We start from the raw sequence: 12,336 nt of genomic DNA, 5'->3' as shown, positions 1-12,336 counted from the left end.
GCAGGCCAAGAACACAGGAGCCACAAAAGCGGATACAAAGCTAATTGTTTGCCTAGTTTCAACTCTGTTACAGATTTTTTTTTGTGTTTTGTTTTGTTTTGGTTTGGTATGTGTGGTGACTAAGTCCATAAAAAAATGTAACTGGGACCAGGTGTGGTGACATACACCTTTGATCCCAGCACTCAGGAGGCCGAGAGAGGCAGGCTTGAACCAGAAAATAAATCTTTGTGAAAATGTTAACTGATACTGAAAGTGTCAAGTCCTAACGCTGCGATGAATATCTGAGACTTGGCAAGGGTTTGTTGGAATGGCTACCTTTAGCCATGGTGTTTTAAAACTTGTGTGTTCATTACAATAAAGTGATTTTTGAAAACTACTTGGACCAGAAGTTCAAGGTCATCCTCAGCTACATAGCAAATTCAAGGCCAACCTGGGATAGATAAGACTCTACCTTGAGCCGGGCGGTGGTGGCGCATGCCTTTGATCCCAGCACTCGGGAGGCAGAGCCAGGTGGATCTCTGTGAGTTCGAGGCCAGCCTGGGCTACAGAGCGAATTCCAGGAAAGGTGTAAAGCTACACAGAGAAACCCTGTCTGGAAAAAACTAAAAGAGAAAAAAAAAAGAAAGAAAGAAAAGAAAAGACTCTGCCTCAAAAACAAAATGAAATTTCTTTTAATTTTACCTTTTCTTTTGGCAAGTTTGATTTCATAGCTATAACTCCTGTGAGTGGCTAGTCCTAATTCTAGGGAAGATAAGCCTTTAATATCTAAACTAGTAGAATTTACCTGTATATATTAACTGATTTGTTATATTGTCTTGCTATTATACCAGATTCTAGTTTAGGAAAGTAAATTAAAAGTCACATTACAGAAATAGAGAATAATGCAGTATTACTTTAAATGTCTTCTCTTTCTTTCTTTTTTTTTTTTTTTTTTTTTTTTTTTTGTCTCTTCAAGACAGGGTTTCTCTGTGTAGCCCTGGCTGTCCTGGAACTTGCTCTGTAGACCAGGGTGACCTCAAATTCAGCAATCCGTCAGTCTTTGCCTACAGAGTCCTGGTATTAAAGGTGTGTGCCACCAGTGCCCAATGGGTTTGATAGTTTTTATGAGCATAATCAAATGTCAAATTGTAAAATTTGTAATCAGAAATGGAAATAAATCCCAACAGAAGTCGCTTTGTGAATATTACCCATTTGTTTTTTTAGTGGCAAAATATACTGTTTGATTAATTTCTTTAAAATGCATTCTATTTATTTATTAGTGTTTGTGTTGGGTGGAAGGGTACACGTGGAAGTGAGAGGTCAACCTGTGGGAGTCAGTTCTCTCCCTCCACTGTGTAGATCATGGGGTAGGACTCAGGTTGCCAGGCTTGGAAGCGCTTTTCCCCCTGAGGTATCTTACAAACCCAAAATCAATCAGTATTTTAACCTCAGTAAAGGTACTACAGGACCTTTAATAATACCCTAAGTATTCAATCGAGAAACATTAGCTCTTATTTATTTGTTTAAACTTCTTTCTAAAAAATATTTATTTTTATTTTGTATGTATAGATGTTTTGCCTGCATGTATGTCTGGATACCTTGTATGTACCTGGTCCTGTGGAGACCAGAAGAGGGTGTCAGATCCCCTGGAATTGGAGTAACAAATAGTTGTAAGTCACCATGTAGGTGCTGGGAATCGAACCCAGGTTCTCTGGAAGAGTAGCCAGTGTTCTCAATCACTAAGCCATCTCTCTGGCCCATTTTATTACTGATTGTCAATTTCTCACATGTATGTAATACAGACCCGTCACTCCCCATCCTCTCATCCTCCTCCATCCAAGAGTCCTGACCCTCCCCACACCAAGTCCCCATCCTACATGTCTAACATTTCTCTCTCTCTTTTTTATTTGTGTCTGTGTGTGTGAGTGAGTATGTGTGTGTGTGTGTGTGTGTGTGTGTGTGTGTGTGTGTGTGTGTGATGTCTATGTCTCTGTGACTGCATGCCACGTGTGTGCAAGCCAGTGGAGGCCAGGAAAGGGAATTGGATCTCTTGGAGCTGAAATTGCAGAAGTCACCTGAGAACTGAACCCAGGTCCCCTGGAAGAGCAGCAAGTGCTCTTTAAGACCGAGCCGTCTCTCCCGCCCCCAACACCAATTCTTAAGGTAGAAAATACCATGAATCATGTTACCATTAGAGTCATTGATTTTCGTACAATTTGGATGAAAAAGAACTGATCCGAATCCTTGGATGTCTCTGACAAGAAGAATAAAGTTGCCATTGCAAGCGCACTATGCCAGAAGCACAGATTCCTAGTTGCTTTCTATTTCTGTGACAAATGCTAAGACCAAAGCAACTTGAGGAAAAAAAGGTTTATTTCCTCACATAGTGTATCTGTGCTAGTTTGAATGTGACTGGCCCCGTAATCTTATAGGGAGTGGCGCTATTAGGAGATGTAGCCTTGTTGGAGGAAGCGTGTCATTGTGGGGGCTTTGAGGTTTCCTATGCTCAGGAAACCACCCACTGTCTGAGTTAACTTCCTGTTGCCTGCAAGCCAAGATGTAGCCAGCACCACATCTGCCTGCAGGCCGCCATGATGATGATGGACTGAACCTCTGAAACTGTAAGCTGCCACCTCAATGAAATGTTTTCCTTTGTAAGAGTTGCCGTGGTCACGGTGTCTCTTCACAGCAATGAAAACCCTAACTCATCCGGGCGGTGGTGGCGCACGCCTTTAATCCCAGCACTCGGGAGGCAGAGCCAGGTGGATCTCTGTGAGTTCGAGGCCAGCCTTGGCTACCAAGTGAGTTCCAGGAAAGGCACAAAGCTACACAGAGAAACCTTGTCTGGAGAAAAAAAAAAAGAAAAAGAAAAAGAAAACCCTAACTGAGACAGTATCACGGAAGGAAGTTGAGGCAGGAACTCAAGTCAGGAACCTGGAGTCACCAACTGGAACAGAGAGCATGGAGAAATGCTGTGCACTGCCTTGCTCCCCATAGCTTGCTCAGCCTGCCTTCTTATACAACCCAGGACCACCTGCCATGGGGTAGCATTCCCCATAGCAACCGTTAATCCAGACAATGACTTACCTACAAGCTAGTTCTATGGAGGCAGAGCCTTAATTGAAGTTCCCTCTTCCCAGATAACCCTGGCTTGTGTCAAGTTGACAAAAAAACTAACCGGTATATGAACATGTTGGTGTCTTTCCACACTGTCAGAATTTACTGATTAACAATGACTCTGCAAGGTAGGGCACATCCATGGCAGCAATTAGCCAGATGCCCCTGCTTTTCCTTGACAGCGTGGTTGAGCTGAACACAGATTCTATCATTCTAAACACTGATTTTATATATATATATATATATATATATATATATATATATATATATATATAGAGAGAGAGAGAGAGAGAGAGAGAGAGATAGGAGTCCCTATGTGCATGTGTTACAGAATGGCAGAATGGCTGTGAAAGAGGCAAAATATTTCAAAGGAGCCTGAGAGGCCAAGGCTGAGAATCCGACAGGGATGCTAGAATCTCTGTGGATAAGACATTAACACCACGAGGGTAGAGCTGAGCTACAAGAGTGAGACACAGTCAAGACCAGGACCCCAGGTCCAGGAGGACAAACAGGCGGACAGATCTACAGCACATCTAGTCATGGGAAGAGTGAAAATGTTATTTATTAAGAACTGATTTACCTAAATTATTTCATCCTGTTTTTTTTTTTTTTTTTAAGATGTATTTATTTATTTATTATGTATACAGTGTTCTGCCTGCACACCAGAAGAGGGCACCAGATCTCATTATAGATGGTTGTGAGCCACCATGTGGTTGCTGGGAATTGAACTCAGGTCCTCTGGAAGAGCAGCCAGTGCTCTTAACCTCTGAGCCATCTCTCCAGCTCCAACATTCCTTTTTTTTTTTTTTTTTTTTTTTCCAGAGCTGAGGACTGAACCCAGGGCCTTGCACTTGCTAGGCAAGCGCTTCTACCACTGAGCTAAATCCCCAACACTTCATCCTGTTTTAAATCTAAAGGTTTCAAGATAAACTGTTGACCCAGATATACTATAAAAGACGAATTATATTGTGATGTATGATAAAACATGTTAGGATTATTTGTGAAACTGAAAATACCTTTATATGTCTTTATGTAGATTAAGCAGGTTTTAAATGACCATTTTCTCCTCTAGTCCCAAATTTCCAGAGTTGAATCTCTCCTTGGCTTGGTGAAGATAAAGACCTTAGGCGCTGGGGGAAGAGCTCAGCCAGTAACATGTTTACCATGTGAGCATAAGGACCTGAGTTTGAGTGCCAGAACCCACGTGGAAAGCTGCCTGCGTCATTCCAGGCCTGGGGAGGTGGAGAGAGCAGGTCCCTGGAGGTCGCCGGCCAGCCACTCCAGCTCCACATTGAGCAAGCCACTCTGTCTCAAAGAAATATGGTAAAGATGGATTGAGGGAAGAAACACACAGTCAATCTGTGGTCTACACAGGCAGGCAGGCAGGCAGGCAGGCAGACATGGACCTTGAAAAGTATGTTTTCTTTTTTTTTAATTTTTATTTTATGTGCATTAGTATGAGGGTGTCAGATGCCCTGGAACTGGAGTTACAGACAGTTATGAGCTGCCATGTGGGTGCTGGGAACTGAACCACGGTCCTCTATAAGAGCAGCAGGTGCTGTAAACCGCTGAGCCATATCTCCAGCTCCGAAAAGTATGTTTTCAAGTCAATCTTTTGTAATACTGCAGCATTACTCTGGGAATTCTTATCCTCCGCTGGCTGGGTCTGCTACCAACTAGCCATGTGACCTTGTAAAGACCTTGATGACACTCAGTGAACACTGATAGGGTGGCTGGCTGGATAGACAGTTGAGCAAACTAAAGTGTTCGTGTTTCACCAGTCCAAATCGATTATCTTTGCAAACACAAGTTGCAGTTCCTTCCAGGTCTCACACACACACACACACACACACACACACACACACACACACACACACACACACACATTGTAGGATACGAACCTTTCTTTTATCATTGGCCACTCCCCTCCCCACCCCATTCCCAGTATTGCTTAACTGGGATCTTTTCTTGTCCAAAAAGGCTGGGTGGATCTACATCCACACTCTATGATGAGTGCACCACCTGGTGGTAGACTCGAGTTGCCTTAGCCAGGTCGCCACAGAAGGTCATGGACAAGGGGCCATGCGGGAGAGCCCTCCAAAGGTTCAGAGACAAATGTTGGCCTTCATTATCAGACCCATTTTCCTTGCCTACCTCCCCTCTACATAGCTCAACCTATTTCTAACCTTCACCAGCATTTTTACTTTAAAGACTTATTTATTTTGTACATGTATTTGCCTTCATGCTTTTATGTGTACCACATGTGTGCAGGAGGCTGTGAAGACCAGAAAAGGGCATCAGATCCCCTGGAACTGGAGTTGCAAGTGGTTGTGAGCCTCCGAGTGGGTTCTGGAAACCAAACTCAGGTCCTTGCAAGCACGCTTACTGAGCCATCTCTCCAACCCGATATTTTTACTTTAATGTGAAAGACATCCATGATCCTGAGTAATAAATCAATGAAATGCAGCATGTAAGAGCAGAGCTCAGTAAGAGCATGAATAAAGACACTGGTATAAGTTTATGATAGCCCAGGGGAGCATCTTGACACAGGCAACTAACAGACAGGACTATGGGTACAAGGCTAGTCTGAATAACAGTGAAACCCTGTCTCAAGAGAAAAAGAAGGTGGGCTGGAGAGATGGCTCATCTGTTTAGACCACACAGTGCTCTTGTAGGGTCCCCAGAACCCACATCAGGCAGCTCCCAATCACCTGTGACTCTGGCTGTTAGAAGGTGTTCACACACATGCACACACTTCAAATAATCAATAACTGTGCTGGGAAAGGTTGCTACACAGAGAAACCCTGTCTTGAAAGACAACAAACAAAAACAACTAGATCCGGGCCATCCCACTTCAAATGGTTTAATTAAGAAAAATCTCTCACAGGTGTGCCCAGCTGTTTGGATTTTAGTTAATTCCAGATGTGGTCAAGATGACAACCAAGAATAGCCATTACAACCCTTTATTACCACTTTCTATAATCCCACTTCATCGGCTGTGTCAGCCTCTTTGCCTTCATCTTGGAAGACCCTAACACCTTTTTCTCCTAACATCCAACTCGGACTGTGGGGCTGTGCTTCCCCAAGGCATTAGGGATAGCCCTCACCATTTTGGCCAGGCCCTACAATGGGACCACTCTTCCCGGCACCTCCCCTCTCGAGATGTCTTACAATGCTGATGACTTTCTTCTCTGCAGCCCCTTCCAGGAACTATGTCTTGCCCACACCACCAAATTCCTCAATGCCCTGGCTGTCTGGGGTTATCAGGTGCGGCGGCTATTCTGGGTTGTCAGCTTGACTATAGTTGGGATGAACTATAATCCAGAAATGGAGGGCACACTTGTGAACCAGATCTTGATGCAAGAAGACAACATGCCTTTGTTCCGGATCTCCAGGCTGGAAGGCACACCTTTAACCTGGGCCACATGTTCTGCTGGAAGCCTATAGAAGGGCAACGGAAGAAGGAAGAGTTGGTTCTTCACCTGCTTGCCTTCACCTTGTCAGCATACGCGTTCCTTCTTCGGGATCCCAGCAGACCAGCTGAGACACCCAGCCTCGTGGGACTGAGCAGCTCCTAGATTCTTGGACTTTCCATTCATAACTAGCCATTGTTGGACTGCAGCCTGTAAGTCATTCCAATAAATCCCCACATATATATTCATTCAATATATATATTAATTCCTTAAGATCTGTGATTCTAGGAACCCTGAATAATACACCAGGTCACCAAAAACAAGGCCCATATTACCCTAACCACTGCCCAACACTTAGCCCTATTCATCTCTCACCAGTCCAGACCCCCCTCCTGCTCCCAGGACTCTTTCATTTCTGTATGTGTATCCCCAGCTTCTCTCTCATGGCTCACCCCTGATATATGACCTCCACAGAGCCCTGGATAAACCCCTCCTGACCCCTCCTCACTAACAACCCCAATCCAGTCTCTGAAACAAGCATCAACTCGTACCTCTCCACCTCACTCTACCAAGCCCTGCTAAACTCTTCTCCATCTTCGTTCATGTCAATCAGGGCCAGACCCCAGCCCTCCCAAGCCAAATGTTCGGAAATACCTTTTCTCCCGTGGCATTCCTCTCCAAACAACCAGAAGTAGTTACTGGAGGCTGAGGTGTGGTGGTATTGTGTTCCCCAAAATACTGTGTACCTTAATAAACTTATCTGGGGTCAGAGAACAGAAAAGCCACTAGTTAGGAGGCAGTGATAACTCACACCTTTAATCCTAGCATTCCAGAGATAGAAATCCCTCTGGATCTCTGTGAGTTCAAGGCCACATTAGAAATAGCCAAGCATAGTGACACACACCTTTAATCCCAGAAAGCCAGCCTTTAATCCCAGGGAGTGGTGGTAGAAAGCAGAAAGATATATAAAGCGTGAGGACTAGAAACTAGAAGCATTTGGCTGGTTCAGCATTCAGGCTTTCAGGTAGCACAGTTCAGCTGAGAGCCATTGGGATGAGGACTCAGAGGCCTCCAGTCTGAGGAGACAAGACCAGCTGAGGATCCGGCGAGGTGAGATAGCTGTGGCTTGTTCTGTCTCTCTGATCTACCAGCATGGACCCCAATAACTCGCCTCAGGTTTGATTTTATTAATAAGTACCTTTAAGATTCCTGCTACACTGAGGTTAGCCTCCTTGCCTACAGGTCACTGTTCTTCTTATCATCAAGGCTAACAAAATCTCAGTCAGTGGTCCTCCTAACTATTTATTCCACACACTACCTCAAAGACCTCCTCAGCCACCAACCCCATCAATCATTACCTCCTCTAGTGTTCAGATCTTCCATACCTATCTCCTGGATCCCAGTTTATCAATTGAATTCTGACCCACTCTCAAGCGCCCATATCTTCCCCCATCTCAGACTCCACTCTCTTGATCCACTCCTGTGTCAAGGCCTCTGACCTCTTAGCATATTCACACATCTTCACACAGGATACCCCCATCATTGATACTTCCACCCCACACTGGCTTATATAAGGGAGTTCACAAAAAACACCTCCTTATGCCATAATCCTAGGACATCCCTAGTCTCCCAATATCTATACCGCCATATATGTCAAATCCCTAGCCCCAGGCACCACCCCTCAAGAGGCAAAATTAACCACTTTTATTATTGTCACACTGGCCAAAGTTCTCCCTAAATATACACGTAGACTCCAAATATGCCTACACTACCATCCATTCCAACATCCTTACAAAGGACTCCCATTATCAGCTCTACCCTCATATACAACCTTTGGGAGGTAGCTCTCCTTCCACTTTGGGCAGATATTATTCATGGCCAAGGATACCTGCTGTGGGATGGTCTGTATGTTAAATTGTTCTGATTGGTCAATAAATAAAACACTGATTGGCCAGTGGCCAGGCAGGAAGTATAGGCGGGACTAACAGAGAGGAGAATTGAGGGACAGGAAGGCAGAGGGAGAGACTGCCAGGCGCCACCATGACAAGCAGCATGTGAAGATGCCGGTAAGCCATGAGCCAGATGGCAAAGTATAGATTTATGGAAATGGATTAATTTAAGCTATAAGAACAGTTAGCAAGAAGCCTGCCATGGCCATACAGTTTGTAAGCAATATAAGTCTCTGTGTTTACTTGGTTGGGTCTGAGAAGCTGTGGGACTGGCAGGTGACAAAGATTTGTCCTGTCTGTGGGCAAGGCAGGAGAACTCTAGCTACAGATACCAAGAGTACAGACAATGCATTTCTATTTCTAATAATAATGCTGACTTGTTGACAGCATTCATGCACCTTGACCTTACAAAATCCCCACTCCAGATCATAGCCACCAGACTTTATTAAATACACCTGACCCCCCCCCACACACACACACCTCCATTGATCCATCCTGTCCTATCTACATGCCCTATTTCATCCCTCCATCCAGGCTCACATAACCTTTGTCCAAAACCACATCTTATCACAACCCTCAGACAAATAGTTTTTAATAACAGCTCACTATACTTCCTTCACCTGCCAATAAACTTAACCAACATCTGACACTCCTTGCTCACCACTTGCCTGGATACAGGGCCTTCAATCCAGTGTGGACTGGCAGATCAACTTCACATCATCCCACTCAGAAAACACAAATACCTTCTGTGGTGGTTTAAATAAAAATGGCCCCTGAAGGCCCATAGGGAGTGGCACTATTAGGAGGTGTGGCCTTATTGGAGTAGATGTGGCTTTGTTGGAGGAGGTGTGTCACTGGGGGTGGGCTTTGAGGTCTCAGAAGCTCAAGCCAGGCCCAGTGTGTCACTGTCACTTCCTGCTGCCTGCCGATCCAGATGTAGAACTCTCAGCTACCTCTCCAACACCATGTCTGCCTGCCTGCATGCCGCCATGCTTCCTACCATGATAATAGACCAAACCTCTGAACCAGTAAGCCAGCAAGAGTTGCTGTGGTCATGGTGTCTCTTCACAGCAATAGAAACCCCAACTAAGACATCTTCCCACCCTGGTGGACATACAATCAGGATGGATAGAGGCCTTCCCCTCCATTAACAAAAGAGGCCACATGGTAACCCACACCTCTTTACCCATCACATTATCCCCTGATATGGGTTACTCTCTTTCATACAATTGGATAATGGCCCCAAGGTCACCTCTTCCACTACTCAATGGATAGCCCATTTTCTTTGCATTCCCTGAAAATTCCATATTCCTTATCATCCCCAACCATTAGAAAAAGTTGAAAGATCCAACCACATTTTAAAAGATATCCTCACTGAATGCCTATCTTTGGCCTTACTTAAGATCAGGGCCCTGCCAAAGAAACCCACTAACCTTAGCTTCCTTGAGCTCCTTTACAGAAAATTTCTCATCTTTCTAGGGATACACCTAAGGGACCCCATACTTTCTCCTTCACTAGTTCCTCCCCTCCTATCCTCTCTTGGACACCTTGTAGGGTGATCTGAACCACCAGGTGGTTCTTTAGTGACAAGTTCCTGAGAGAGAGGACCAGGAGATCAGAATATAAAGAAGATAGGAAAGTTGGACATCAGATGATCATGTATTAGCCACGTCTTATGCCAATTAAGTTTATTAAGAAGTGCAGAATCAGACGGGCGGTGGTGGCGCACGCCTTTAATCCCAGCACTTGGGAGGCAGAGCCAGGAGGATCTCTGTGAGTTCGAGGCCAGCCTGGACTACCAAGTGAGTTCCAGGAAAGGCGCAAAGCTACACAGAGAAACCCTGTCTCGAAAAACCAAAAAAAAAAAAAAAAAAAAAAAAAAAGAAGTGCAGAATCAGGTCTGGAGAGATGGCTCAGTGGTTAAGAGCATGGACTGCTCTTCCAGAGGACCTGGGTTCAGTTCCCAGCACCCACATGGAAGCTCACAACTGTCTATAACTCCAGTGTCAGGGGACCTGACACCCATGGCAAAACACCAATGTACGTAAAATAGAAGTAAATAAATTTTTAAAATGTACAGCATCTTACATACATCTTACAGGGGGAAAACTGGACAAAGTCAGCAGGAAAAATATCATACAATGGGATGAAGTCAGCAGGAAACTAATAAAGTGACGTTGCAACAAGGAACACAGGCTATCGCAAGTGCATCACAGACCGAGCACACAGCAGCCTCAGAACTGATGAGCACAGCCCTTCAAGGGCAGAAAGTTCTTAGGAGCTGGGAAATTGCTGCTCCTCCCGACCCCAGCCATTGCTGGCCTTGCCAAGCACATACCTGGTTTTAGATGAGGAGCTAAGTTCCTTCTCCATACATTAGAGTCTCATGGAAAGTCCTGGACCATCCTGGCCCTCATACTAACCAGCTTTGCACCCTCCCCCATTTACCTCAGACCCCAGTCACTCTCCTCTTAGCCCAAAATGGACTGATTCCCATGAAATAAGCCTTCTTATACCTACTGCCACCAAGCTCACGGGGCTTCCCTCCTGGATCCATCTCCTCTTCCTCAAAAGAGTGTCCCCTGTCCCCCCAATAAGAGCAACTCCAGACGGACCTACCTCTCTTGAAATAACCAGACTCGAACAGGAAGTTGTCAGTGCAAACCCTGCTAATGGCTCTCACTCTCCAACACCTCCCATCTTCCCCGATACAAACACGCATGGATCTGTGGATAGTTCCGACAGCCATCAACACCTTTGAGGACCTCCTGGAAGTGGCAGAAGAGCTCTGGCTACAAGGTACTCTCCTCCCATTCTCTCCAGACCACGTACAGTTCCTCACCTTAGTCCTCTGTTTTATCCTATACCTTCCCCGTGATGCTCCGTAGTCCTCCAATGGTTCTGCTGGCACCCTTGGGTGCGGCTTCCAGCAGTAGGGCTGGTCACTGTCATCTCAAACCACTGGATCTGGAAATAAAATCTACTTCTAACTCTCTTTTACAGCACCCACATTACAGCTCTAATCATCATACCCCACCACCCCAATTTCATCCCTGCCATGTCCCCTTTTTTCTCCTAACTTACCTGTTCACTGACCACAAAACCCACTTTAATATATCTGCTTCTGTCCTGATTCTGGACCCCATCTTGCCACTGCCATAACTGTCCCTTGGAACCAGACTTCACCCAGCACTAACTGTTGCTTCTTCCAGATGTCCCATAGCTGGGGAGATAAGGGCCTGGCCAACCAGTCCCAGTGCACCAAAGGACAAAATGTGTCCCTTTATTTTGACACCTTTAGGGTAACGAGGTCAGGGTCCTGGTCTAATTGCAGTGACCTAGGATGGGAAAGATAGTATGCCAACAACTATAAATACCTTTGTTTAAAATATTACTGGGCCAGTGATTATGACAACGGGCAAGAATTTTATTGACTGTACCAGAGTAGCAAAATGGCCTACTCTGGTGGACTAGACTCCCTCATCCATAATCTCAGACCCCCCCACCCCACTGCACACCGGGAAACTGCAACCTGGTAAGGTAACTGCAAATCCCTACACCCCAAGACTAGAGTTGGGGCCAGCAGCAAGCTGCAGGAATCAAGATTGATGGTTATGGAACGAATCTGGAAGACAAAATAGTTATCACAAAGACCTTCATCCCCTCCCACCTCACTAACCCCCACCCCCAACACACACACCATTCAAGCCTCTATTCCCCAGTGTAAACCTCTAGCACCTCGCTCCTGGGACCTACCACCTCACCCTCTGCTGACCCTGGCTAACTCCATCCATCAGCCCTTGGCCCACACTAAGTCTACCCTAGTTCAGGACTGCTGGGTCTGTATTCCCCTTCAGGACTAGGGACAGCCCTGAGTA

The sequence above is a fragment of the Peromyscus maniculatus genome, chromosome 14 (assembly GCF_049852395.1).
Source record: "Peromyscus maniculatus bairdii isolate BWxNUB_F1_BW_parent chromosome 14, HU_Pman_BW_mat_3.1, whole genome shotgun sequence".
NCBI lineage: Eukaryota > Metazoa > Chordata > Mammalia > Rodentia > Cricetidae > Peromyscus > Peromyscus maniculatus.
Note: the sequence above shows the minus strand (reverse complement) of the source record.